Source organism: Lepisosteus oculatus, chromosome 14 (genome assembly GCF_040954835.1).
Source record: "Lepisosteus oculatus isolate fLepOcu1 chromosome 14, fLepOcu1.hap2, whole genome shotgun sequence".
Taxonomy (NCBI): domain Eukaryota; kingdom Metazoa; phylum Chordata; class Actinopteri; order Semionotiformes; family Lepisosteidae; genus Lepisosteus; species Lepisosteus oculatus.
In genome coordinates, this window is record NC_090709.1 from 53,942,230 (window position 1) to 53,957,641 (window position 15,412).

A 15,412-nucleotide genomic window follows, 5' to 3' on the forward strand; every position below is an offset into this window, starting at 1 on the left:
GGAGGGGGAAGGGGAGGTGGTGGAGATGGATGGGGTGGAGAGGGAGGACAGGGAGGAGGGGGAGGGGAGTGGGCAAGCCGGGGTACAACCGCCTGGGCCCTCGAAGGCTGGGATCCAGTGGCACCACGTCAGGCCTCAGCCCAACCTGAAGCCCAGTTCAAGAGTTGTCCGCAGACCCATCCCTGATGTCTCTGCGGTGGCGGAGACAGGAGGTGCAGAGGAAGCGGCAAGTGTTGGCAATGAGAATGTGGCAGAAAGGGCGGGGGAACTGTCACGCGGGCCGGAGAATTAATTTCACTTTTCAACTACACAGGAGGTAGGAGAAGTGGTGGAAGTAGGAATGGAGGATGGGTGTCTGGAGATGGATGGGGCAGGGACGGAGGAGGTGGAATTACAGGGCATGAAGATGGAGGGGGAAGGGGAGGTGGTGGAGATGGATTGGGTGGAGAGGGAGGACAGGGAGGTGGGGGAGGGGAGGGGAGTGGGCGAGCCGGGGTACAACCGCCCGGGCCCTCGAGACTTGTGGGGGCATAGGGCAGGAGACTTCCTGACGAGGCTGACTCCGGGGCTGGTAAAACATCTGCCCCCCTTTTACAGGGAGGTCCTGCTGGAGTGGGGGGAGTTCATGTCCCAGCATGTCTCCTACACGCCGGAGACCCGGGCCCAGCTTCTGTAGCAGCCTCTGTTCCTCAACCCCCTGCTGGGGTCTCGATGGAACAGGTGGCTCTACGAGGCTGCCATATCCAAGGTCAAGGATCTTCTTTATGAAGTAAAAGACGGGTTTCTGCCCACCCAGGCTATTGTCGACGCTGTCCGAGAGGTCGACGACGAGCTGCCAGTCAGTAACATCCATCAGGATTACGAGCAGCTCAAACTCAGTCTCCCGGACAGTTGGCTGGAGAAGCTCCATCTACAAGACGGGGCAGCAGGCCCGGCCTGGCCGGAGATGAGGGTGAAGTGGGGAGACCGTGGGGTGGACCTCCTGGGGTGCACAACCAGCATGTTCTACAGGCTGATGTTGGCGAAACGCTTCAGAGTGCCGGTCTCAGAGGTGTTCTGGGATAAGATCTTCCCCCAGCTCGAGCCAGGGCGTACTTGACGGATCTGCTGGATGGCCTGTTTCGCTCTGTTCGAGGAGCTGTTCTTGACGGGGTGCCCTGGAAAGAGCTGTTCCTCTTTGGGTACCGCGGGTCTGATAGGGGGGTTAACGCCATTTTAGTGAACCTCCTCCTCAGCCTAACGAGGACAGCTCTGGGAGAGGAGGAACCTCATGATGTACAATGGCCTGAAGCCAGACCTTGTCAGGGTGTACATTGCCAGGGTGAAGGACTGCTTCTCTCTCAGCCTGGCCTACTGCAGGGCTGAAAGGCGGATGGCCGACTTTCGCAGGATCTTCTTAAAAAATAACATCTTTGTGGACCTGCGGGAGGAAGGCCTGTACTTCCGGCTCTGAGATGGGGGTGTCTTTGAACAAAAGACACACACGGCTCCACCCTTTTCCACCCCTGAATAGCATTGGCGAGTTGAATAGCATTCAATTCACATCGAATAGCATTGGCCCCTGAATAGCCCCTGAATAGCATTGGCGTAGCTCAGCACTGGGCCACTGGGCACAATTTCCCACCGTTTCCAGAGTGTAGTGGTTATCACGTTATCACGTTAGACCGTTACACAGACAGTTTCCATGAGACGTTGGACTTCCGATATTTAGAAGGATCCGTTTTTCAAGAAACATTTAAATTGATTCTTTTATCAAACTCGTAGTTTTCCTTCAAATCTTGAAAGCTCTCAGTGAGAACATCATAGGCTGCAGGACGCCCCGTAACTTGATTACTTCAACAGAAAGAAGAGCAGACAGCTCGACAAATATGTGAGGCGCAGAGAGCGCAAGGCGAGCCGCACACGTTTTGGTGGCTGAGAGAGGGCAGTTTTTGCTTCTGCATTTCCCAAGTAAGGACGCATGACAACAAGCGATCGCGGTGCTCATCTACGACACAGTGGTGATGAGTTTTCAGTACGTGTTCTTTTGAACGAGCAATGAGGTTGCCGCCTTGGACAGCTGACTGCACGCTCTCATTGTGCCACGTGATGAGAATTCACCAGGCTCGTTCAGTCATTAGTCACATTCCATCGTTTGCCATAAGCAGATGCTGCGAAGTGATGTGGATATCAGTTCCCAGTCTTGTGGAAGAGGAGGAAAAGAGCACACGAGGGCTCGTCCGGGAGTTGAACCCGGGACCTCTCGCACCCTAAGCGAGAATCATACCACTAGACCAACGAGCCACCGCAGCACTTTCCATTTCAACCTGTCAGCGAGCTTGAGGATGGGGAGAGGCGCCATTCGCTCGTCCAGTCAGACCTTCATCAATAAGTCAAGAAAGCTGCAATTACACGACTGCCTTGCAGACGAAGGGCAGTGAACTGTGCCCGGTAAGAGGGGAACAAGCGGCACTAGGTGACGCCGAGGCATAAGTCCCAGCGAGGGGGGTTGGCTTGTATGGTACAGCGCTTGCTTTGCATGTGGGAGATAGCAGGATCAATTCCCGCATCCTCCAGGTGTGTGCTTAGAGCTTGATGTGCCGAAAGGTGTCCTTTAGCCTGTGGTCCTGCCTTATATGGAGAGCATCGTGCAGCTGTCAAGCGTTTCGCAGCCACGCCCCCTTTTCATCTTCTCTCTGGCTTAAGCGTCACTCCGCCCCTCTCTCTTGACATTTCATGTCAGCATGTCAGAAGTCCGAGTGACATTTTTAATGGCTGAGTGAGGGCACGATGCTGAAGTAGAGAGGCCACTTCAGCCACAGAGACTTGTGCTAGGTGAGATCTGAAAGACGGACTCCCAACAGAAACAGACCAAAAATGTATCGGTGAGATCAAAAGGCAAATGCAACATTCAGCAGAGGGCGTCTAAAGATTAGGGAACGGGCGACTGAAATCCATGTGAGGCAAACTTTCCGGTGTGTGTACTGCAGCTGGGCTTGTTGGCGTAATTGGTAGTGCGTCAGTCTTGTCATCTGAAGGGCCTGAGTTTGATCCTCACACGGGGCAGGGCTGCTTCCTCTCTTGCTCTTTTCAAACACTTGCGGCAACTGTTCGCTCATAACCACGTCTGGAATGCGTGACCTTTACACGGGCGAGAAGCAACGCCGCATCCCTTTTCTAAAGAACATTCACATTCAGAAATAAGTCAAGAAATTTGCCATTACTTTCGCTCGCACTGCTGTCAGCCTGCCCATGTTGCCAAAGAAAGATTCACTCGGCGTCAACATGACAGAACAGCGATCACTTGAAAACAATGTTCCACACTCCGTAAGCAAGAACTTCAGTGTTTGCAGTCACCCGATATGCCGATAGTCAAAGGAGCGCAAAACACGAAGCGTCAAAAGACAAGATGAGTTGATGGAAAGAGCGTTGAATTGATGAGCACAAAAGTTCAGCTCGTACAATAGGCAACGAAGGTCTCAGCGTCGTCATCGCACTTGAAAGGACTGCCTTGCAGACCAAGGGCAGTGGGGGGTGCCCGGTAAGAGGGGCAGAGGCGGTAAGACATGATGCCGAGACGCATGAAGCGAGGGGGATTAGCTCAAATGGTAGAGCGCTTGCTTAGCATGCAAGAGGTAGCGGGATCGATGCCTGCATCCTCCAGGTCTGAGTTTTGATCTCCGGAAGCCCGGTGCTCTTGTTTAGCTTCTGCGACTTCTGACAGGTGCTCCTCCGTTGCGGAGAGAATGTCCTTCAGTTGTCAAGCGTTGAAGGGCCACACCTCCTTCCCAACCTCAGTCTGCACTGAGTGCGTCTCCGGCATTTTCTCGTCCAATTTGTCAGCTTAGCAAGTGAAAAGTATATCCGAGTGAAAACAGTGCTGATAATACTCTCACGAATTGTTAGAAGACGTGCTTTTGATCATCGATTGCTTAACAATCACATTCGTTCGACTTGAGCCATCAAGCTCGTAGTTTTCCTTCAAATCTTGAAAGCTCTCAGTGAGAACATCATAGGCTGCAGGACGCCCCGTAACTTGATTCCTTCAACAGAAAGAAGAGCAGACAGCTCGACAAATATGTGAAGCGCAGAGAGCGCAAGGCGAGCCGCACACGTTTCGGTGGCTGAGAGAGGGCAGTTTTTGCTTCTGCATTTCCCAAGTAAGGACGCATGACAACAAGCGATCGCGGTGCTCATCTACGACACAGTGGTGATGAGTTTTCAGTACGTGTTCTTTTGAACGAGCAATGAGGTTGCCGCCTTGGACAGCTGACTGCACGCTCTCATTGTGCCACGTGATGAGAATTCACCAGGCTCGTTCAGTCATTAGTCACATTCCATCGTTTGCCATAAGCAGACGCTGCGAAGTGATGTGGATATCAGTTCCCAGTCTTGTGGAAGAGGAGGAAAAGAGCACACGAGGGCTCGTCCAGGAGTTGAACCCGGGACCTCTCGCACCCTAAGCGAGAATCATACCACTAGACCAACGAGCCACAGCAGCACTTTCCATTTCAATCTGTCAGCGAGCTTGAGGATGGGGAGAGGCGCCATTCGCTCGTCCAGTCAGACCTTCATCAATAAGTCAAGAAAGCTGCAATTACACGACTGCCTTGCAGACGAAGGGCAGTGAACTGTGCCCGGTAAGAGGGGAACAAGCGGCACTAGGTGACGCCGAGGCATAAGTCCCAGCGAGGGGGGTTGGCTTGTATGGTACAGCGCTTGCTTTGCATGTGGGAGATAGCAGGATCAATTCCCGCATCCTCCAGGTGTGTGCTTAGAGCTTGATGTGCCGAAAGGTGTCCTTTAGCCTGTGGTCCTGCCTTATATGGAGAGCATCGTGCAGCTGTCAAGCGTTTCGCAGCCACGCCCCCTTTTCATCTTCTCTCTGGCTTAAGCGTCACTCCGCCCCTCTCTCTTGACATTTCATGTCAGCATGTCAGAAGTCCGAGTGACATTTTTAATGGCTGAGTGAGGGCACGATGCTGAAGTAGAGAGGCCACTTCAGCCACAGAGACTTGTGCTAGGTGAGATCTGAAAGACGGACTCCCAACAGAAACAGACCAAAAATGTATCGGTGAGATCAAAAGGCAAATGCAACATTCAGCAGAGGGCGTCTAAAGATTAGGGAACGGGCGACTGAAATCCATGTGAGGCAAACTTTCCGGTGTGTGTACTGCAGCTGGGCTTGTTGGCGTAGTTGGTAGTGCGTCAGTCTCGTTATCTGAAGGGCCTGTGTTTGATCCTCACGCGGGGCTGCTTCCTCTCTTGCTCTTTTCAAACACTTGCGGCAACGGTTCGCTCATAACCACTTCTGGAATGCGTGTCCTTTACACGGGCGAGAAGCAACGCCGCATCCCTTTTCTAAAGAACATTCACATTCAGAAATAAGTCAAGAAATTTGCCATTACTTTCGCTCGCACTGCTGTCAGCCTGCCCATGTTGCCAAAGAAAGATTCACTCGGCGTCAACATGACAGAACAGCGATCACTTGAAAACAATGTTCCACACTCCGTAAGCAAGAACTTCAGTGTTTGCAGTCACCCGATATGCCGATAGTCAAAGGAGCGCAAAACACGAAGCGTCAAAAGACAAGATGAGTTGATGGAAAGAGCGTTGAATTGATAAGCACAAAAGTTCAGCTCGTACAATAGGCAACGAAGGTCCCAGCGTCGTCATCTCACTTGAAAGGACTGCCTTGCAGACCAAGGGCAGTGGGCGGTGCCCGGTAAGAGGGGCAGAGGCGGTAAGACATGATGCCGAGAAGCCTGAAGCAAGGGGGATTAGCTCAAATGGTAGAGCGCTCGCTTAGCATGCGAGAGGTAGCGGGATCGATGCCCGCATCCTCCAGGTCTGAGTTTGGATCTCCGGAAGCCTGGTGCTCTCATTTAGCCTCTGCGAATTCTGACAGGTGCTCCTCTGTTGCGGAGAGAATGTCCTTCAGTTGTCAAGCATTGAAGGGTCACACCTCCTTCCCAACCTCAGTCTGCACTGAGTGCGTCTCCGGCATTTTCTCGTCCAATTTGTCAGCTTAGCAAGTGAAAAGTATATCCGAGTGAAAACAGTGCTGATAATACTCTCACGAATTGTTAGAAGACGTGCTTTTGATCATCGATTGCTTAACAATCACATTCGTTCGACTTGAGCCATCAAGCTCGTAGTTTTCCTACAAATCTTGAAAGCTCTCAGTGAGAACATCATAGGCTGCAGGACGCCCCGTAACTTGATTACTTCAACAGAAAGAAGAGCAGACAGCTCGACAAATATGTGAGGCGCAGAGAGCGCAAGGCGAGCCGCACACGTTTCGGTGGCTGAGAGAGGGCAGTTTTTGCTTCTGCATTTCCCAAGTAAGGACGCATGACAAGCGATCGCGGTGCTCATCTACGACACAGTGGTGATGAGTTTTCAGTACGTGTTCTTTTGAACGAGCAATGAGGTTGCCGCCTTGGACAGCTGACTGCAAGCTCTCATTGTGCCACGTGATGAGAATTCACCAGGCTCGTTCAGTCATTAGTCACATTCCATTATTTGCCATAAGCAGACGCTGCGAAGTGATGTGGATATCAGTTCCCAGTCTTGTGGAAGAGGAGGAAAAGAGCACACGAGGTCTCGTCCAGGAGTTGAACCCGGGACCTCTCGCACCCTAAGCGAGAATCATACCACTAGACCAACGAGCCACAGCAGCACTTTCCATTTCAATCTGTCAGCGAGCTTGAGGATGGGGGAGAGGCGCCATTCGCTCGTCCAGTCAGACCTTCATCAATAAGTCAAGAAAGCCGCAATTACACGACTGCCTTGCAGACGAAGGGCAGTGAACTGTGCCCGGTAAGAAGGAAACAAGCGGCACTAGGTGACGCCGAGGCATAAGTCCCAGCGAGGGGGGTTGGCTTGTATGGTACAGCGCTTGCTTTGCATGTGCGAGGTAGCAGGATCAATTCCCGCATCCTGCAGGTGTATGCTTAGAGTTTGATGTGCCGAAAGGTGTCCTTTAGCCTGTGGTCCCGCCTTGCATGGAGAGCATCGTGCAGCTGTCAAGCGTTTCGCAGCCACGCCCCCTTTTCATCTTCTCTCCGGCTTAAGCGTCACTCCGCCCCTCTCTCTTGACATTTCATGTCAGCATGTCAGAAGTCCGAGTGACATTTTAAATGGCTGAGTGAGGGCACGATGCTGAAACAGAGAGGCCACTTCAGCCACAGAGACTTGTGCTAGGTGAGATCTGAAAGACGAACTCGCAACAGAAACAGACCAAAAATGTATCGGTGAGATCAAAAGGCAAATGCAACATTCAGCAGAGGGCGTCTAAAGATTAGGGAACGGGCGACTGAAATCCATGTGAGGCAAACTTTCCAGTGTGTGTACTGCAGCTGGGCTTGTTGGCGTAATTGGTAGTGCATCAGTCTCGTTATCTGAAGGGCCTGAGTTTGATCCTCACATGGGGCAGGGCTGCTTCCTCTCTTGCTCTTTTCAAACACTTGCGGCAACGGTTCGCTCATAACCACTTCTGGAATGCGTGACCTTTACACGGGCGAGAAGCAACGCCGCATCCCTTTTCTAAAGAACATTCACATTCAGAAATAAGTCAAGAAATTTGCCATTACTTTCGCTCGCACTGCTGTCAGGCTGCCCATGTTGCCAAAGAAAGATTCACTCGGCGTCAACATGATAGAACAGCGATCACTTGAAAACAATGTTCCACACTCCGTAAGCAAGAACTTCAGTGTTTGCAGTCACCCGATATGCCGATAGTCAAAGGAGCGCAAAACACGAAGCGTCAAAAGACAAGATGAGTTGATGGAAAGAGCGTTGAATTGATGAGCACAAAAGTTAAGCTCGTACAATAGGCAACGAAGGTCCCGGCGTTGTTATAGCTCTTGAAAGGACTGCCTTGCAGACTAAGGGCAGTGGGAGGTTGCTGTTTTGAGACGGAGGCATTGGGATGGTGGGCCGAGATCTATTCTTCTTAAGGAATTCTTCATCGTGAAAGATCGGTCCACAGGTCTTCCAAAGAACTCGGGGAATCATGTGCTACTGAATGGAGTGAAGTGCTGAAACACATGACATGCCCCCTTGATCTCACATGCACAATTCTGCTGCAACATGCACAGCTACCGTCCACACCAGGCAGTGGGGCTTCAGCAGAATTTGCTACGCCACCTGCAATTACATATCCAGCTGCACACATATACATGGCCCTTCTTTCCTTTTCAGGATCTCAAAAAAAAGCATAGTGTGGTTTTCCTGCCACCTGATTGACCTCATCTCCCTCAGAATGTGCCCCGCCACATTCATTGCTGAAGCAGGACGGAGGCTAACGGACATGTCAGAACAGTGAGGTTCAACGATCTCTCCAAAATATTGTGGTTGTAGTGGAAGAGATATGTTTTAAATTGTACCTTGGTATTTCATACTCTCTCTAGAATGTTATCCATTTCTATTTTATTTTGAAAGGCTAATGACACTAGATGAAAAGAGAAGAAAGAAAACACAACATTTCAGCCGTGGAGGCTTCTTCAGGTGTGAGGGCTCCACGGCTGAAATGTTGTGTTTTCTTTCTTTTCTTTTAAGCATGGAATAGACCTATTACTTGTTCCTTTGCAGCCTACACATGGTGATGCAGCTCCCCACCTAAACTGCAAATGATACTAGATGCCTGGTAGTTTGTGGTACTTGGTTATTGTCTTATGTTTGCTCAAACTGCATATGTGTTGTAGCAGCGATGCTTATTAATAAGAAAGAATTAAGTGTTCTGAGCCTTCCCAAATGAGGCCCCATCTCTGTTCATCTCTGTGGTGCAGCTACAGAGAAACTATTCATGCAGGCTGATTTAAGGTTTCCTTTGATAAGGGACAGCTCCCAAAGGGGGATGCACTTAGCTAAGCCTGGCTATCATGATCAATGGTCATCCATTGGCGCCTATCTGTCTAGGGAGTGCCAGATGGACATCTGGACTGCATTCCTAGGTGTCAGGAGTAAATGACTCATATCTCACCTTGATCAACCAATCAGGGACTGGTAGGGCCGTGTAACCCACGTGGGACTCTCATGCCCATGGAACTTTCAGCCAATCAACGAGCTGAAGTTCCTCCAGGTAAAAACAGGAAACACAGAGAGCCTGTAGTAAGATTCAGGAGAATTCTGTGGACTTTTCTAAAGGGAATTCAAAGGAGAATTCCAGGGCAGGACGGCCCAGGAGCAGAAGGCTCCCAAGGGCAGGACATTCTCGCAGAGCGCCTCCTGACCATCCTGAGACTCAGCCTGGACAACCACGGAACGGCCAGTGTGTCCGAGTGCCAGAACTTTCCTTTGTTCTAAGAGTCAAGAGCGGAGGTTGCCAGAGAGTAACCAGAGGATCCACCTGAGGTTAGCACCAGTAGCAGGCCTCGTGAACAGGTCGGAACTGTGGACAGCTGAATCACTATTCAGAACTAGCGCTTCATCAGGAACGAACCGGTCTTCTTCCTGACTTGCTGGGACCCACAGTCATCTTTTCTCCTGTGCGCAAACTTTGCTAGTTAAAGCCAACACTAACTAGCCGGTCAGTGAGCATCTGCAGCGCACCATCGCAAGCCGCACAGTACAGGCAACAGGCACCGCACTGGCACCGAGCCAGAGAGTGCGGATTGGACAGCAACAGCCTGCAACTGTTTCTTTGAGTCAGCAGGAGATCTGAATCCCCAGAGATTGGATGAGTATTCACTTATTACTTCACTGCATTACTGCTCGAGAATTCAATTGTTATCCCAACCAGTTGATATCAATTTAATTCCTAAGAGTTATGTACTTGTTTTGAGTATCTAATGTAGAAGTTATAACCAAGTTCATTTATGAAACGGTCTAAATGAATGATATACTGAATGTATGTCCCTCTTGGTTTGGAACTCTTCATGATTTAATATATACCTTTTGTATTCTGCTAACCCACACTCTTAAGATCTGTTATGTTTATATGCACATTTTATGTATTAATAAGTGTATTAGTATCTGTGTGTGTGCGTTAATGAGTTAACCCGCAAGGTCGGTTTTCTAATAGCCATTAAAGAATCATTTTGTGACTTACTGCTACAATTAATAATTGTCCCAGTAAATACACAAAACCCCTACACACGCATGGAAACCAATATTTACCTGCTAATCCAGTATGCAGCAGAGAACAGTTGGACAGAAGGTTAGTATCTGTCGATACTGCATCACAGAAGTCAGTCTCTTCCCCCTCATTATGCAGGCTGACTTGTTCACGATGAACTGTCCTCCAGTGACAGTCAGCTGCAATCACTGACTCAGACATGGTGTTGATACAATGATGGCACTTTGGCTGATTTGGTTAACATGCTTTCCTCTTAAACAGGAGATGCTGAGTTCAAATCCCAGCAGTGCTTTTCTTCCTGTCTTGTCTTACAAAATGTATCACTATGGATGATTACGTACAGCTTGATTTTGTTTAACGCAAGTTTTCATTTTCTTTCTGGAACAACTTGCTTTTCATGAAATCCATACAGCTTGTGAAAGATGAAATACAAATATTGCCTTGTATATCGCAGGCTGGTAAGAAAAAAGCATTATTTTCTTTTTTTTAAGCTTGCAAATGGAGAAAAGGGACACACGTGAGTCTCTGTTAATTGAAAGGTTAGTGGTTTGAGCCCACCCAGAAATGCACTTCTCATTATTGCAATGTAAACCTCATCTCTACTTATTCGGATTTCTTAGCAAAACCTTAACCCACTTGATATTTGCAAGAAATGTGAATGTTTTTGTTAAACAATTAAGTATGTAAGTCAATATCACTGGGAATGGCCAATAATTACCAACATTCAAGGACATCATATTCAGGTAAGGACTTTGATCTTCGAACGGCTAGCAGAAGAATTCTCTTGATGCATCCTTAGTTAGAATATTTAAAATTACGACACAGATTTCTTGGAGAACTTGACAAGCAAAAAAGACAATTGGACAGCATGATTATGCTAGGACTGTACATTTGTATTGTAATACTTTTGTATATTTATCTTAATTGTAATATACATGTAACCATAAATGCTGTTCTATGTAAATACATTTTGTTGTATTTTATCATATTTTAGCTGAGGGCACAAGGGGGTCTATTATACCTTCCGAAACTTCCAAGACAACTATAACAGAGGCTCATATTTTAATATAATTTGCTTTAAAAGAAAACTACAATTTGTACGATATTAACCCTCAATATCGACGTTCAAATGAAGGATTTAAAGAAGCAACAGCGATAGGAGAGTACATTGATTTTGGACCAATGTTTGCATCTGAACAATCCTTCCTCCTGGAAAGAAGAAAAAACAGGTATGTTTTGAGTCTCATGATGATGCTCTTCTGGATAAAAAAAAACAGTGCAAATTTGTTTCGGATGTATTTTGGATAACATTATAACTGTCATCGAAGAGAAATTTGATCAGTTGAATGCAGTCAAAACTTTTGACATTTTATATGATGACAGGACGTACATTTAGGACTCAGTACCGATAACGCTGCTGATATTGATGGAGTAGAAATTAAGTGTATTGGTAGTTTTATCTGAGGCAAGAAGTACTAGAACACCTCCTATAAAAATGTTAGGATTCAGAGCAAGAAATATTTTTCCACCTCACCCAATGGTATTGCATTAACGAGGCTGAATCTGGCTTCTTATTCGCCAGCTTCTTCTTCTGCCCTAAATGCTGCTGCTGTGATGTTATGCCGCCTTTCACCTGTAGATGGCTCTTTACAGTAATTTTTAAAAGTACTAATCGGGATGGATTACTGTATTTATCCTCAGTAAAGGGGAATATGTAAGTGACTATCCAAATATAATTTTTGTGTGAAACACATTTCAGAAAATTGTAAACCAATTTTCAAAACTCACAATAACACAAACACAATAAGTAAATAAGACAAAGGCAAAACATAAGTTCACAGGCACTTTCTGCATATTTACCACGACCTTACCTTCTGATCATCAAAAGTCTTAAAATCTTGCATTTTACAAGAACTTTTTAATATAAATGGGACATTTAGAACATGGCATATGAGAATATATGGTTAACCGAGGATGAGCAACAGGTGATGGCACTTTCTGCTTCTTGCTATAAACCTACCCCCTGGTTATAAAAACATCTAAAAATTATGACACTGAGGTGTGAGAGACAATGGAACAGACTATCAAAATCCTGAACTTTAGGAAATTTTACAGTACCATTTTTTCAAATATGACCCTGTGAACATGGCATGTCCCTCCTTCCTCATTACCAAAACATCTCAATGTTCCGACACTATGAACATTGGTAATTACAACACTTCACTGTTGCATTTCTGAGTTGTGACATTGTGAACATGGCATGTTAAAGTATATAGAAAATCTAGATCAGAACAGGCTAAATGCAATTCATAGTGATTTATCATTTTCTGACTTTCTAAATGAAAAACAATTTTTTTCAATGATTATGACACTTCGGTATGACATAAAATATGCTTCAATGACAGAATAAATAATCATGGAAAAAATACCCACAGTGGACATTCATAGTTGTGATTATAGGAATGTTAAATATCAGGTGAGTAGCTGCGTCAGCATGCGTAGGCTGCAAAGGAACAAGTAAAGGGTTATTCCATGCTGAAAAGAGAAGCAAGGAAACACGACGTGTTGGCCGTGGAGCCTTCTTCAGGTGTTAGAAAGACAGGGCAGTATGCACAGATAATTTTCTTTTTATCTTTGCTTACTGCAGTTTATCTTTGATGACAACATCAAAGACATTAAGGAATTCTTACGACTAACAGCTCCACATCAACTTCCTTTTATAACTAACCTCATCAGATCTCTCAACTGCACTCTTCTAGTTTCTCACTTCAGAGAAGGATAAAAAACTCAATCATCCTCTACAGAGAAAAACCATCAACACCCCTACCACCTCCACCAATCCTAACCTTGTTTTTACTATGCCCTCTGACCTTTCCCTTTCACCCCTTTGCATCCTCAGCTAACATATTTTAATATTACAACACAATTACAATAGATTGTACAGTATTTACAGTTTAAAATTAAGGTAAATATGTCCAAATATCAACATCCAACTGCACAGTGCTAACAAAACAATGCTTGTCAAGTTCTCAAACAAATCTGCATTGTATTTTTAAAATATTCCAGCAGAGGATGTGACGGGAGTATAAATGACGATTCAACGATCATTTTTCTTGGGTGAATATGGTTTTCTGGGGAGTTGCGATGTTGGGCATTATTGGACATTTTTGACAAGTGTTGAACAGTCACATTTCCATTAAATTGGCTATGGTTTAGCTGAGAAATCCAATCGACCTATGTGAAAACAATGTTTACATCACAGAAGAAACCCACCCCTGGGTGGACTTGAACCACCAACCTTTCGGTTAATAGCTAAACACGCTAACTGATTGCGCCACAGAGACTGACTGGTGGAGTCTCTTCTCGAATCAAAAAAAAAATAATCTCTTACCGTTTATTTTGCCAGCCGGTAATATTTCTTCTGCACTGATAACCAAGAACTGAATTTCATGTTTCACAAGCTGTGTGAATTTCATCAAAAACAAGTTTACCAGAAAGGAAATGAACATATGCATTTAACGAAATCAAGCCCTTTGTGATTGCCCAAGATGGTACGTTCTGTACTACAAGATAGGAAGAAAGACACGGCTGGGATTTGAATCACAGTTCTTTTGTTCAATAAAGAGGCACTTAAACCAAATAAGCTACGGTGACAGGACCACCATCACCTTTTAACCGGGGTAAAGTTAGCTTGAAGTTCGAAAACGATTTTGGCACGCCTGTTGCGCTTTCACGAAATCTCCGCCACAGGAAGGTTGTATGAGGTTTGGGGGCCTGTCTGGTGTGTAAAACACTTGGTTTCACCAGAGTGGGTGCTGTATTTGAAATGCTATTGAGCCATGAAGACGACCCACCTGTCCCAGTGTATTACCTGTAGTGTAATCTTCAGAAAATCATAAAAAATTAAAGAAAGGGGCCACAGCCACAGTAAGGTTGTATGAGGTTTGGGGGCCTGTCTGGTGTGTAAAACACTTGGTTTCAGCAGAGTGGGTTCTGTATTTGAAATGCTATTGAGCCATGAAGACGACCCACCTGTCCCAGTGTATTACCTGTAGTGTTATCTTCAGAAAATCATAAAAAATTAAGAAAAGGGGCCACAGCCACAGGAAGGTTGTATGAGGTTTGGGGGCCTGTCTGGTGTGTAAAACACTTGGTTTCAGCAGAGTGGGTGCTGTATTTGAAATGCTATTGAGCCATGAAGACGACCCACCTGTCCCAGTGTATTACCTGTAGAGTTATCTTCAGAAAATCATAAAAAAATAAAGGTTCCATAACCCAAAACAAAGCTGGGAATAGTCAGATGACCTGCTTAGTGTGCAAAACACTTACCTGCAGCATTGTGGGTGCTGTGGTTTAAATGCTATTGGTTTGTAAACAGAATACCCCTATCCCAGTGCATTGTGCCACATTAAATAAAAGCAAGAGAAAAAGAGATTCAGAACACAAAGCTGTGTCAGTGTTCTGTGTAAAAAATCGGTTTGAACATCATGGGAGCTGTTTTTAATAAGCTGCTGAGTAAAGAATATTTTAATCTTCCTGCTGTCAGTAGTATTTTCAATATAGTTGACCCTTACCTGAATGAAAACAGGACGTAAAGGAAGGGTTTCAGAAGTCAAACAAAGCTTTATTCCCGTGCTTACAGTCTGGGTAATGGGAGATCGCGCTGTTCTGCTTCCTATGGTCATATACGGGTTTTTCGCACGAAGCGATTTGAACAGTATTTCTCGCGTTGTGAACGTGTGCACACAGCGGTCCCCCGGGTTCCAGTTCGTGCGTAATTACGCATCGATGAAAAACCGGAGGTTTAAAAAAAGATAATTAGCTCACTGATAGTTTGATGTAAAGAGTGTGGAAATATCCACAAGTCGTGGTCTTTAAAATGCATTTGGTTTGACGGCGTTCTGTGCTTCCATTGCGAAGATATGGACAAAAGAATATTCGTGCTTGGTCAAAAAAATGTCATAAAAACGAAAAAGTAAAGGCTGAGAAAGCATCCACAATGTATTTTATACACAAAACAAGCATTCTCGCAATTCTAAGAGGTTTCGTGAAAGCGCTACAGGCGTGCCAAAATCGTTTTCGAACTTCGAGCTAACTTTACCCCGGTGATCATCGCTGTGGGAGGGTTACTCTGGTAGACAGGGCTGACCTTCGGCAATAGGATTTATAGTCTCCAAGATGATATTTGCACTTTCTGGAGAGGCGATTTTCTCCACTTCAGTAGCCCGATTTCGTCGATTGCGTGGAGAGGGCTGTAGAATGTGGCGCCGCCTTTCCTGCTCCGTCCATGACAGGCGTGCTGGTCTCTGGAGAGAGAGCACGGTCCATCAGCGCACTCCAATAAAGGCACTG

General features: G+C 46.3%; 4 non-coding genes across 4 annotated transcripts; 1 reads left to right on the forward strand and 3 right to left on the reverse strand.

Annotated features, from left to right (window-relative positions):
* Positions 1 to 2,211: 2,211 nt before the first annotated feature.
* trnap-agg (transfer RNA proline (anticodon AGG)) lies at positions 2,212 to 2,283 on the reverse strand. Its single transcript has one exon. It is a non-coding gene; the product is annotated as a tRNA-Pro (tRNA).
* A 2,117-nt stretch (positions 2,284 to 4,400) lies between these two features.
* Positions 4,401 to 4,472, reverse strand: trnap-agg (transfer RNA proline (anticodon AGG)). The gene has a single exon. It is a non-coding gene; the product is annotated as a tRNA-Pro (tRNA).
* Positions 4,473 to 5,753: 1,281 nt separating this feature from the next.
* trnaa-agc (transfer RNA alanine (anticodon AGC)) lies at positions 5,754 to 5,826 on the forward strand. Its single transcript has one exon. It is a non-coding gene; the product is annotated as a tRNA-Ala (tRNA).
* Positions 5,827 to 6,580: 754 nt separating this feature from the next.
* Positions 6,581 to 6,653, reverse strand: trnap-agg (transfer RNA proline (anticodon AGG)). Its single transcript has one exon. It is a non-coding gene; the product is annotated as a tRNA-Pro (tRNA).
* Positions 6,654 to 15,412: the final 8,759 nt, after the last annotated feature.